At 48.7% G+C, this 13,834-nt stretch overlaps 1 long non-coding RNA gene across 1 annotated transcript; it reads right to left on the bottom strand.

Annotated features, from left to right (window-relative positions):
- Positions 1–3,421: 3,421 nt before the first annotated feature.
- LOC139829241 (uncharacterized) lies at positions 3,422–5,998 on the bottom strand. The gene is made up of 3 exons (XR_011741650.1): positions 5,901–5,998; positions 4,662–4,951; positions 3,422–3,841 (listed from the first exon to the last, which is right to left on the bottom strand). It is a non-coding gene; the product is annotated as an uncharacterized lncRNA (long non-coding RNA).
- Between the last annotated feature and the right edge of the window lie 7,836 nt (positions 5,999–13,834).

Here is a 13,834-nt window from a genome sequence, read left to right as displayed (position 1 = left end):
AATATAGCCATATAGTGTAGTATTTACCACACTCTCATCCAAATTGATGTATTTGGTTTATAGATGGCACTGACAAAAATGTATAGATCAACAATTCTATCATTTTTAACTGATAATCAACTGGTGCAACTCTCCTTGTAACCAAAGGCCCTCTGTCTGCCTTGTGTGATCGCTCACGACACACACCTTATATCATCTATTTAGTCCGACCTTTCAAGTAGCATTTTATTGAGTCACTTTTGAAAGCCAAATTCAAAAGTATCATTAGAAATCTACCTTTTGAGTCTGAATAGCCAAAGTCCGATAGATTTCTTATAGAAAGCAAATAATTTAAAATGAAGCATATAATATGCTTGAAGAGCATTTCTTTCTTATTTGTGTATGAAGATGTAGCTCTCATTTTGTGCCCAGTTAAAAAGAAAGTATGTTTAATTTATTTTAATGAAATAAAGTCTGAATATGAAGTATGTATCTATATATGTGTGTGTGTGCATAATACACATATATATAATGTAAGCACTGGGAAATCTACTCTAACATAAAGCTACGGTAGACTAACTCTGTACTCATTACAAAAGGGAAGGCAGTGCTTTGAAAACATAACGCTCACCAAATCCTGTAGACGCAGAAAGACAATTTCCTTTTATAGTTTGGTTGATACATGTTTCCCAAAGGTCATTAAAGTCGGGGAATATATGCAATATGTCGTGCATCGAGCTAACGCATGCGGGTTAATCTCTGGCATTCGGCATTCGGGTCTGCGCATTTCCTGTGCATCACGTTCCGCCCGCTGCTGCGGGACGCGCCGGGCCGAAGGGACTGTGTACGTGTGGTGGCTGCGCTTGCTTGTATCCTACGCCATCAACATCATTTTTAATAGGTATATATTAAAAAATATATATATATAATATATATACGCGGAAGGAATGGGTGCAGCTTTCTTAACCAGGAGGCAAATATCCTTTGAGTTTTAGCCTTCAAAAGAGGGAAAGAGCAGTCACATCGCAGTAGATTTCTCAGTGCCTTTTCTTAGAAACTTCACCTAAGCACACTTACGGAAAGAAAAAACACGGAACAAAGTCTCCTGTGAAATCCACATTTTTGCGAAAGGTTCAAGAGTCAATAAAGGCAGAAGAAGGGGACGCGCATTCCCTTCCCGAGCACGCCGCGTGTCCAGCGCCGGGAGCATCCGCACGTCTGTCTGCGCAAGTCACGCAGAAACACCCGAGGAGGGGGGTTCTTTGGCAACTATGGCTGTGATAAACTGTAGCCTTTTCTTCCCTTGCAGCTAATAAGATACACATTTCTATGGAAAACAGTACTCTCTTCTGTAAAATTGTAATGTATTGTTAATATTTGTACCTATTGTATATTTATGTCTTGACAGAATTATGACTGGTAAAGTTTATAGTAAATAACAAGGGTATTTAAAACTCACCGCAAAGACAAGGTTTCTAAAGCCAGGTTCTCTCTCTGTCGGTAAGCTCCATGGATCACGAGCTCCCATAGTTTTTATCGCCTCATTTTAAAGCGAATAATGGAATTAGTGACTGAAGCATCAGGCGATGGAGCTGTGCGGCGCCGCTGCCCTCCCGCGGCTCGGGGGCGGGATGGGGAGGTGGCTTCCCCCCCACCCCGAATTAGCTCCATCTTCTCGTCTGGTCAGTCACTTCAGCTTACGGTGAGCAGGCTGGACAAGCGTTACCTTAGGTTGCTTTAGGACCACTCACCTGGGGAGAATATGGCTTTAAATAGGTCTTGACTAAAGTACAGATGTTCTAGTTACCTCTGTACCTTCTGTTTGCCATTGTGTTGGCTTTATAAGTATCTGATGTATGGAAAAGTCATGTGACTTTCATGCATTCCAGAGTAGTCTATTTTTCTGTTCAGATTAAAAAGAAAATTATATATATATATAAAAATATAAATATATATCTGTATTTTTAGCAAATTTATAATAGGGCAATCAAGTCAGATTCCTTCTTTTTGTATTACAGAATAATATATTAGATGCTTTCTTTGTGTTCATTTACATAGCTGACCCCCTGCTTCGTTGTCGTTATTTTCTTCCGTTCTGCAAACCAAACCAAACCAAACCACCTGCACCGTCCCCGCTGGACGTGCGGCCGCGAACGGTCACGGGTTTGTCTGATGTTGTCGTGTTCCCGTATTTTCCTGTTTGTGGTACTTTTAAACGTAACAAGGGACTGGTTATGGAAGCAAAGAAATTCCTCCTGAGAAACACACGGGGCTGGACCCTGCCCTGGGTCGCGGGCTCCAGCGTGCGCCGCAGCCCGGGCTGCGCTGGAGCTCATCCAGATCTGCACTGATTCACCTGAGAGTGTAACGAAGAGACAGGATTTGAACCTGACTGCCCTAATAATTAAGATGGAGTTGGGACAAGCATCACAATTCAGGCTCTCGTTTGAGGCAGTGAGCTGACAACGCTCAGGCAAAGCTCCCGTTTTCAAGGGAGTTTTTCCTGGGTTAAGAGAGAAGGGTCAAGAGTTTCATTTCCCACAGGGGTCTGGAATTTCTGCTTTTGGTCCCAGACAAGATCAGGACATGAGAAAAAATGATGGGGGAATTAAGAAAAAAAAGAAATCTTCCTCCCTCCTTCATAGCTGTACTGTCACGTAAATGGGGTAAAACGCCCATGAGATGAATGTGCATCCTGACGCTATCTTGTGGCCCATTGACGCTTAGCACGACAAAGAGCCTTGGGCTGGTTCTGGAGCTCTGCACAAACGTTTCCTCCTGGACCCGCACAGCAGGCTGCTCAGTGGCCGTGGTTGTTCCGAAGATGGAATTTGGGTCCCATTTCCTTTTGTCTGCTTGTGCGATTTTCTTACATCCCCACCACACCAGTCAAAACACCAGAAACAGAATTCATTCTGGAGAATATGTGTTTCAGAAAGTCCAGATACCACCCAAACGACCAGAATAACCAGCAGACTCTGTTACGTGTGTAATTATATATCAGCAAGACCATTTACACATGAGGTTAGCAAAACTGGGTGGGATTTTCCTTTCTTATGGAAGCGATTAATGCAATAGCCCACCGTATCTAACATCAAAGATCATCAAAAGGCACCTTCCATAACAATAAGTTTGAGTTTGAGTTTGAGTTTGAGTTTGAGTGAGTTTGAGTTTGAGTTTGGTCAACAAACCCCAGAAAGCTTCCAATGGGATTGGTGTTTAATCCAGCCCCATAGGTATCCCCCTCCCACCCCACGACAGAGATGCCCCGAATACCAACCAGCCCTTCAAAGAAGAGGTGGTTATTTCCCAGCGTGTGTTCTGCACCCTGTGCTGATCAGATTTAGGCTCCTGCACTGAACCTTTGTCTTGGCTGGACAAAGGACCCCTTAGGAAAGCGGAAAGTCTGCGTTCAGGGTGCGTATCCCCTTTGTTGCTGGTGTTACCTAAGCCACAACTAAGTGTCCTTTGACACCAATGGTAGGGTGCCACAAGTGTTCCTATCTGTAAATACCGCTCGGAATTTTGCTTTGCTTGATTCTGGCTTCATCGCACAAGAAGTCTTCAGTCTAGAGGCTTAGAAGAGAAAGCTTCATTTTTTTCTTTTTGAATTAGAAATAAAACTGACATTCTGTAGGACTGAACAAGGATTAATCTTTGATATTTTTTTAAAGTGGTCTTTTTAAGACCTTTAAAATACAACGATCAAGCTGGGCTCAGTGCAAAGACCCACCCGAACCAGAGCTTTGTGGGAGCCAAATCTGCATGAAGTGTCCAATTCTTTGCTGCTGTAAGTAGAAGCCCATTGATGTCAATGGAGCTGTGCCCCGTTTAGTCCAGTAAAGAACTTGGAACCGTATCTCTGAAAGATAAAGGAAAACCGAAGGCTCTGTATGACCTCAGGGATGGAGGTGCCTGTCCACAGCACCTACGAAGAAACCAGCGGGGCGAGGGAAGGGGAAGCGGAGACAGGTCAGCGAAATGCAGGGAAAGGAGGGAACCCTGCAGGCGCGAGGGTGAAAACCACGTCCTTCCAACCTCGGCCGAGCATCCCCCCGTGTCAGCTCCCCCTCGTGGGCCTGACGCCACCACCGGCCTTCCAAAGGCGCAGACCACCGTCCCTACAGAGGGACCACGAGCTCAGCCATGTAGTTCAACACCGTCAGCCCTCAGTCCAGGGACGCACCGCTGCTGGGGGACTGTACCGGCAGATGGTCACCTCCGATTGTGTCGCAGCCTCTGCTCTGATTGCCTGTCTGCATTTACAACCACTCTAGGATTCACCAATTCTTTTCCACTCTCTGTATTTCATTTAGGAGCTCTGCCCATCACGCCTTTTCTTCCTTTTATATTTCCCTGCCCCTAAGTACCATTAGCCACACGTTAGCTCACGCGACCACTGGGATTTAATTTATTAATGTCAGTTTTGTTGGCTTGTGGCAAAGATGGAAAACATTACTGTTTTTTCCCCATTCTTTCTGGGTTTTTGGTGGTGGGTGCGTAGGATTGCGTTTGCATTGAAACATTGCCCACTGGTGTGTTTGGGAGGGCAGAGGGGCAGCATCTCCATGTACTTTGAACTCTGAAGCCATGACACTGCAATCAGAAAGGCCAGCCACAGCTACCGACCAAACTCGCTTTCCAGCTAGATTAACATTAAAAAAATAAATACCCCAACTTACTGCAGCAGATTCTGCTTTGTAATCAGGCCAGTGGAGCAGTTCCTGAGTGGGGAGAAAACTCTTCCTGAGGCACCGCTGTGTGCTGTTCGATGAGCCCATGCCCGTGGAAGGACACGGGGCAGGCGCTCGGCGTTTCACAGGGCTGGGGAACGGCCTCGCGTCTTCCTTCTCCAAAAGCACAGACGGCTGCTGGACCTCCAGAGCGGCCCGTGAGCCCCAGGCAAGGGCATCTCCAAAGGGCACCGAGCGGTGTCCGTAGTCACTGAAGGATGAGCAAGCTGTGGGGCTCCCTTTAAAAGAAAAATGTTATATTTAATAACAAATAAAAACTGGAAAAATATGCTTCCTGCAGCTCTGCTAGCACACATGGGTCAAACTTTTGTACCTGGAAACAAGCCAGCTGTGCCCCGGCTGGAGCAGGGCAGAGCGGGCCAGGTCTCTGCATCGCCTGGCACGTCACCCGGTTTTCGAGCTGTGCGGTGGGGCAGCAATGGAGGGCGCAGCCCAGCGCGCCTGTAACGAGGGCAGCGCCGCGGCCTCCGCCCGACAGCCCAGCGGGTCCCGCACAAGCTCTTCTTTGGGGTCTTTTGGACCCACCCAGGGTGCAACGTGTCAGCAGGAGTTTTCTCCCCGTTTAAGCAATGTTTCAATCCCTGGCACTTGGGGGTGATTGCAGCAACATTAGCCATAAACTAGTGTACGTAGAGTCTTACATTTTTTTGTAACTTTGATTTAGTCATTCTCTGTTGAAGTTTATTGACCTCTCCAGTTGTTTCCGTAAACAAATGATTAAAAAAATCAGTGTCTTTATATGCATGTAGTACTATGAAACTGTGATCAATGTGTGACATTCAGAAACTGTACTGTCTTGTAAAATATGTCCAAATGTCTAAGGATTTTAAAGCAATGGTCCCTTACTACAGACTACAGAAATAAATAAAAAGGTATGGATAAAACCAAAGCCTTTATTTGCTCTGTTTCACGGTCATAGACACTGGCCAAAAGCACTGAGTCCAGCTTTAGCTCACCCCAGCTGACAGCAGGTTCAGACAAACGGTGTTTGCTCGCAGATGGGCCGTGATTGAGGAGAGCAGCGCTGAGCTGGACACCTCCCAGGTTGAGGCTGCATAAACCTTGGGGCCTCGGTGCTCACCCCCGTGGAGGAAAACCCACCCGCACCTCCCAGAGCCACAGCGGGGTTCAGGGACCGGGGAGCAGGGACATCCCTGTCACACACACCTGGAAGCGCACGCCTCGGTCGCGCGGTTGTGCAGATACAGAACCAGATGCAGCCACCCAAGCAGAAGATGAGACTGATGTGTCACAGCAATGAGAGTCTGTGGTTCCTGGTCAGAAACACAAGCCCTGAGCATTAACCTGAGCTTGGGAAAATAACAGCAAATTTGCACAACATTGCATCATGCAATTTAAGCCCTATATAGTTAAACTTTGAACCCCTATCTCTAATCTGAAGGTAGGCTTATGTTTCGCTATACTCAGTGCCATTCTTATGATGTTGGCAGACATGTTGTTAACAGTAATTGAAGTTAAAAAGAATTGGTCTACGTGCTGAACAGAAAATAATACATAATGTAAAATGCTGTTTTCATGTCTTGATGATAATTAGTATTAAAACGAACTGCACAGCAATGCAGCTTCTAGCACTCTCCTGAACGGCGGAGAGGCGAACACTAGGGGACCTTCAGACGGAGACTGATCCAGACACAAGAACGTGTAAATTTAAATTATTTAGCAAAAATGAATTCCCATAGATGTTCGTGGTCTGGTTTTACTGCTCTTTGCGGGCAGATTTAATAGCCAGATGGCACAATAAATTGGAGGTATTCTTTTCTGAATCATGAGGGACTGGCAAAGCCAACAAAGCCTTGCAGATGCGATCCCCGCAGCGCAGGTGTCCGCGGCAGAGCTCGCGAGGCAGCCGCAGCGCTGCACGGGTGTGCGCCGGCCTGCGGGCCACCGGTGCCGCTCAGCGCTGGGGCGGCTGTGCCAGAACCGCCGCCGTTCACGCTCTGAGCCGTGACTAAACGGAGCAGCTACTCAGTACGGGACACAGAAGCAATAGATCAGAACGCATATAAACACTTCGGCTATTGCTACAAGGCAAAAATTATTCATTAGCCCGTAATTTGTCCTGTGTGGCTGTTCTTATACATCTTCCCCAAAGAGCTGGTGCTGACCCACCGGGTTAGGCAAGGAAGGGAGATCTTAGTCTGATATGTTAGAGAAACTACAGCCAATCTCCCAGACACCGCTCAAGGCAAATAATGTGACCAAAGCTCCAGCTCTTGTTCTGTTTGGAGGGGTTTTTTAATGATTAGTCTTTAAAAGCCATGAGGCTGTTGGAAGCTATTAAGTGCTATCTAATAATATACAAAAATTTGACCCCTTTCTGAAGGTTTAATTGACCAGAAGAATCATGTTTTTCTCTATTTATTTGTTTTTCACATCATTAATATTGATTTTCACTAACATTTTCTAGCAAACAAACATTTGTGAGGCATTTCATCTGGAACAGGATGGCTGTGTGGAGAGAGCAGACCACCAGCTGCTCCACCGGGGACCCAGCGCACGGGAACACTGCATTTCCTATTAATATAAACGAGCCTGTTAGCGGGGTTGGCTCCAGACTGAGTTCAGCAGTTCACAGCCCCTATTCCAGGAAACGGAGAATTTATATAACAAAAATCAAGAGAAAGTGAAGGAAGGGGTTTGCCAGTGCCCGTTTCCCAACCAAATGCTTTTGGTGTTCTGATGTGGGGGTGGATTAATGGAAGCCGAGCTTGGATACTCTGCTGCCTGGACCGTACCAGAGCTGCAGGAAGAATCTATAGACATACTGGGGTATGGAAAGAGCCAGGACACCAAGCCTCACACACTGTGTTGCAGTTGTTTTAATATCTGCCTACACCGTGAGTAGTTTGTGCAACTGACACTCTCCTAGAATTCCAGAATAAACTCGCAGAACAGCATTTTTTTGACTTTTGAATGTAAAGCAAAAAGCCTTAAGCTTGGCCAGTCATTTCCGCTGGTGCTGCTATGATGAGCTTCTAGGATGCCTTGATGGCCTTAGCATAATGGTGAGCCCGAGGATGCTTGCGCTCTGGTCCTATATTGAGCTCCCAGCTTTTGTTCCTGCGCATCCCTCCATGGGGAGGAAACAGGTTTATTTCATGAGAGTCATTTATTAACATTAGCTAGTGATCTGAGAACTATATACTGCATTCAGCAAGATAATGAAGAGTGCAGCACCAGGTGGTAATATAGGCTCATGGAAATAAAAATACTTACAGTGAGAAAGAGTAAACATAAATAGGTTAATTTTGCTCTATCTTGTGTTATTCAGGAATTATTTTTCTGATTTTATTCCCTAGACCTTTCGTCAGGGAATAAAAGCAGAAATCTCTGTCTTCTCCTTGCTCAATCCCTCTTTCTCATCCCGCTCCCAGAACGCGTACCCCGGTCCTTAAACAGACACCTTGCCCTCCTATAAACAGCCCGCTTGGGTCCACACTGTGCAGCTCACCTGCACAGCAACACCCCGGCGCCCGCAGAGCCCGGCAGACGGGATTGCTCTGACGGCGGAGCCAGGACGAGCAGCACGGCAGCGGAGCCTCCGTCTGCCCTTCCAGCGGCACCGCGCTCCAGCACGGAGCGCGAGCAAAGGGATGGCGCTGCAAGCATTGCACAGGAAAACACAGGTGAGAGATTTCCTGAGACTCAAGGTTTGTATTTGGCAGGTTAAATAACACCCAGATGCACAAATTAGGGGTGGGAGGTTGTGCCGCGCTCTGGTCGCATGTTGGTGCCCGTGAGCACCTGTTCAAGAGCGGATTCCCTTCCACAAGCACTGGCCTGGCTGGGTTTGAGTCCGGCGTCCCCCAGCACTTGCTGAGAGCAGGCAGTGTGCTTTCTCAGCCTTCTCACGGTCCCTGGACTCTGAGGGACTGAGTGTTTGCTTTTCCACCGGCTGTGTCACCCTGCGCAGCAGCGCCTGTTCCTGCCCTGGGCCCCGCAGCTCACACAGCGCTCACATCCCACCCTCCAGCTGCTGCCCAGCCCCTGTGCACGCTGAGATGTTACACACTGGTGCACGGATGGGGGGTTTTACAGCGAATGATGTCTGACTTCAGCTCATGCTAATGCTCGCTGCTTCTGAAAATCAACTTCTGAACAGCCAGAGCTGGGCTGGGAGTGACCCCAAAGACATGGGGTGCTCATGGCAGGAGGGGCTGGGGGCGTTCCCAGGGATGGGATTACAGACTTCCAACTCCCAGGCTGCTGGCTTCGATATTAAGCATCCTTGCAGGAGCAGAAACCTAAAAAGCCCTGTACTGGAATAGCGAGCGTGCATTCTGGACACGTTAAGTCTACCTCTCTATTGTATAATCCCTGTTTTCCCTCCCTTCAGAGAAGAGAATCTCAAAAGCTCTGCAAAACCTATTCTCAAGATCATTCTCTCCATGAAACCAGAATTTTATCCACCACGGGTGAAAAAGCTGGGTGCCTCTCCTTTCCTGGCTGTTACTCAAGGTATAAGATCCATATCGCTATCACAAACCATGCTGGGACTTTTCTAATTGGGTTTTCCTCCCACTGTAACTCCCTCTACCATCTGCTTCTCTTTTCCTCTGGGATGACACATCCCCCAGTCACTCAGCAGTGACACCGGGACGCCAGCCCAGCGCTGGAGCCCCAGCACCCCCGCTCCCCATGTCCCCCAGCCCCAGCTCCAGGTGCGGTGGGACTCCAGACCCGATGCCGCTGGGCTGACGTTCTCCCATCCGCTGGGTTTTGCTCCAGCTTGGTGCTGGGGTTTCTTTGGAAAGGATTCAGAAACCTCAGCGATGCTGAAGCCCAGAGCCAAACTCCCATTGCTCTCAGCAGGGCCAGGGTCCCACCCTGCGTTTAAAACCGGCAGCAGAGCCGTTTAACCTCTGACACAAGTGATTTTTCTTCTTAGCTGGAAATCACTGCTGTTCTCGCAGCGAGCAGAAACCCCCCCCATCCCCAGTGCTAATGAAGGGTTCTGGAGCCTCTCTGCTGAGATAATTGGTTGCCCCAGGCTTCAGTAGGATCCGGCCACTGTTTTCCACTGCTGCATCTAAGGAGATTACTAAGCTGTCGGAAACATGGCTCTTTCTTCTGGCCTCTTTCCAGGCCCCCAGTCATGTTAGTGTTGAGCTACTGCAAATGAAAATACATTATAATTTTAAATCAGTACATAAGCGATGCTTGCTCATTGGGAAACTTGAAGTTAATGTTGCCTGCAGCTATTACTACTGTTTTCAGAAATAATTCATCATTAGCTGCAAAAATCTTCTTTCCTATCTCAGGACATGAAACAAAAAATTAGCTATTTCACTCTCTTGTTGATTCCTTCCTTTCAGCCTCCTTTGTCTCCAGCACCCTCTCCTTTCCAGGCTGCGAAGCTGGGATCAGAAGTCGTGAAGACAGGGAGCACAGAGACACGTTTCAGATGGCCCTTGGCCGGGTACCGTGAGAGGGTACCTCCCCCTAGTTCCCCAGTGCAAAGGCACTGAGCAGGGTCCGTCTGTCCGTCCGCACCTAACAGAGGAGCAGCAGGTGGTGACCCCACCCACCTCAGTGTCTGAACACAAAAAGGCTGGTTGAATCAGCTAAAGCTAAAGCAGAGCCCCCTAGCACCAGCCTAGCACTAACCACCGGTACCGAGGCACAGGGACTTCTCTTACCTGCAGTAACAACTCCATCTGTCTTGGGTGAGGAAGACCAAGGAAGGTTATTTCCTCTCTGCACTTCAGCCCACCTGCCTCTCATGCACATCTCAGCTTTGCTGACGAATTCAGGGAACGTCCTTTCTCACGGGACAAACAAGACAAAGATGTGAGTGACTTGCTTTTTGTCCTGGAGAACGCTCGACTGAAGTGCTCACCTCCAGCAAACACAACCCACCCGTCGCTGCCTGCAGCCGGCACTGCGTGCTGCCCTGTGTGCCCATCTCCGCGCCAGGGCAGATGTTGTTTGGGGGTGCCCACCCCCCCCCGCTGCAGTGCCCCACACTTGGCTGCCTGCCCCACTGCTCCCCCGAGCTCTGCGCAATGTCTCCGCTGCTCCCCGAGCTCTGTGCGATGTCTCCGCTGCTCCCCCGAGCTCTGTGCGCTGCCCCGCTGCTCCCCGAGCTCTGTGCAATGTCCTCACTGCTCCCCCGAGCTCTGTGCGATGTCCCCACTGCTCCCCCGAGCTCTGTGCGCTGTGCCCGCTGCTCCCCCGAGCTCTGTGCGCTGTGCCCGCTGCTCCCCCGAGCTCTGTGCGCTGTGCCCGCTGCTCCCCCGAGCTCTGCCCCACGCTGCTCCCCCAAGCCCTGCGCGCTGCCTCACGCTGCTCCCCCGAGCTCTGCCCCACGCTGCTCCCCCGAGCTCTGCCCCACACTGCTCCCCCCAATCTCTGCCCCACGCTGCTCCCCCGATCTCTGCCCCAGCTGCTCCCCCCGATCTCTGCCCACGCTGCTCCCCCGGGCCCTGCGCGCTGCCCCACGCTCCGTCTCTCCCATCAGACGCAGCAGCTGTACCAGGTGCCATCCCAAAGGGAACTCATTTTTTCTCCTTAGCGCTTTGACACTGAAATTAGATTGGGTTCAATTGCTGGCACATTACCACCTGTGCTAATAGTCAAAATTGCTTTCAAAGATAGACTGCAGTGTTTTGAATTGCTGTCCCTTTTAATTACATTTTCTGTCCATAAAGATACAATTATAAGCATTTCAACAGCTCCCAGCCACCAGCCTTCCACTGGAGCAGCAGAAAAAGGCAGCCCCACCGCCCCCCTTCTCTTTCCCCACCCACACACTCATTTCTCTGAGCAATTCACGAGTGTGTCAGGTATATTCATCTCCGTTCTGGCAGAGCTCCTCGCAGCACTTGCGTTGCCCAGAGCATCCTCAGGTAGCCCCTGCACCACTGCAGCTGTTGCACTTGAGGACCAAACTCCAGTTCCAGCCGCCTTCAGAAGGCAGCGCGTGTGTAAAGAACAGCAGCACCCCACCTGCTCACCCTGCTTTTTCACTAAAAGTAGATGTATTTACCAAGCGTGAGAGTTGAAATCAAGGATTCCACACGTATGAAGACAGAGAGGATCTTGCCTCGGAAGTGAAACACTGCGGGAACACAGAAGCTGCCGCACCAGAGGAGCAGCAGGGTGGCTGCTCCGGTTGTGTCCTCACACACGCCTGCAGCTTCAGCGCTAAAAATGTTACTGGAAAACGAACTGTTAGAGTTATACGATAGCTGAGCACTGGAGGGCCGGTGCCTTCCAGCCAGAAATGCTTTCAGTTCTCGAAACCCGAGCCTTTCAATCTTAAGCAGCATCAAATGTTGTTATTGTAAGATTGCATGGCACTGCAAATAACTACTGCATTTACCATACCAATGTAATGAAGTACAAATCTCTGGGCAAGAATGAAAGTTTATTTAAGGCAATATAAAAATATTGCTATTAATGCAGGGTGCTTGTGCCCTACGAAACAGATTGCTGGAGAGCAGCCATTGTAAGCAGGGTAGATGTAGAGGCCTCCCCACGTGCAGGCAGCCCGGGGCTGCAGACAACCCGGTACCTGAGTGAAGGAGCTGGGGAGAAAACAGAAACAGCACAAAAAACCAAACCAAGGCAACCAAAGCAAACCAAACCCGGCAGGGGCCCTCACAGCAAAGAGTTTCTGATGCCAGAGCTCAGCGACAGGGATTTGAAACCTCCGCAGCTTTGGGATAAATTCTGAGACAATTCATAACCCAGAGCTCATATTCTCCCCATCCTATTTACTAAAGCAATAAGAAATTGCACTTCCCCTGGCACCCCAGGCATATTATTATACGATGTAATTTCCTTCTGCAAAAACCCAATTAACTGTACATGCCTGTACCCCTTCTGCCAACTCTATCATTTCCTAATTCCAGAACAGCAGCGCAAAATGCTGGGGAGTTATCAGTAAGAACTGTTCTGCAATAATTAATAGATGCAAAGATTAAAAAGAAGGAACAAAATAGGCACACAAATTAACACACTCAATTATAACACAGCTATCTACAGGCCCAGGATCTTGTGTAAAATGAATTTCCTTATTAAGCTTTACCATCTCCCCCTGTGACAGAGGCCGAGGAGGGACTGAACATGAGCTGGTTGGAGAACCCGCTTCCATTTCCCTCTGTTACACTTGAAGGACAGAGATCTGAGAGCACCAGGGGCTCCTGTAGTTTGGGATCTTAAATCACCTCTGAGCCCCCTTCTCTCTCACCTTTGATCAATAGGTGATGGAGTCACGCTGACAAAAACCTTCCATGATTGGCATTTCCCTCTTATCCTATGCACCTAAAGCCTTCTGTGGATCCAGACCCCTCCAGACCCGTTGTGAGGATAGGAAGTTTGAACATCACTTGTCACACAGGTTTCACACCAGACGTTTTCCCCCGATTTCAAGCAGGGGACTGCTTCTCCTAAGCGTCTCAAGCTCCTCTCAGAGACCTCGAACACATGGAAGTGACAGGGTTTTTAATCAGTCCTGCGCACAGCAAGTGAGAAGACAGCCGGAGAGACGGGGGCAGGAGGGAGCTTTCCCATGGATCTGATCCAAGCCTGGCCCAAGGCTGTGCCTTTGTGGAGAGGTTTAAAGGAGCTGGCTGGTTTAAAGACAGCTCAGCCCACCACACGCTCTTCCAGGGGAGGGAGGTTACTTTCCACACCAAAAAGAGAGAAAGCTGCTTTTGCACATCCATGAGCTAGAATGCAAACTCTCTATTCATGCTGTATCCACCCACTCCCTACCAAAGGTGCACAGAACTGAATAAATCCATTGCAGGCATATGGGATATATAGAACACTGGACGATCACAATCCTGGAAAACGCATTTACTTAATTGCACAGCTTCCACATTTCCCAATAAATTACTTCAATACAGTCATTAAGCCATTTTGACTGAAATGCACTACCATAAAGCAAACGTATTTGCCATTGCATTTGCACAGTTACAGCTGTTTAATAAACCATTCCCAACGTGTAAATGGAGCAGCCACTCCTGTGTTGTTGTTTTGGAAGCCGTTTCTGGGTGCTTGAGACGCCAGACGGGGGCTCATTTGGGGATGTATAACATCTCAGAGCACTGCTGTCCGCAGAGCGCTTCCTC

The sequence above is a fragment of the Patagioenas fasciata genome, chromosome 16, assembly GCF_037038585.1.
Source record: "Patagioenas fasciata isolate bPatFas1 chromosome 16, bPatFas1.hap1, whole genome shotgun sequence".
Taxonomy (NCBI): Eukaryota; Metazoa; Chordata; class Aves; order Columbiformes; family Columbidae; genus Patagioenas; species Patagioenas fasciata.
The sequence above is the reverse complement of the archived record's forward strand: the minus strand, read 5'-3'. Positions and strand labels throughout refer to the sequence as shown.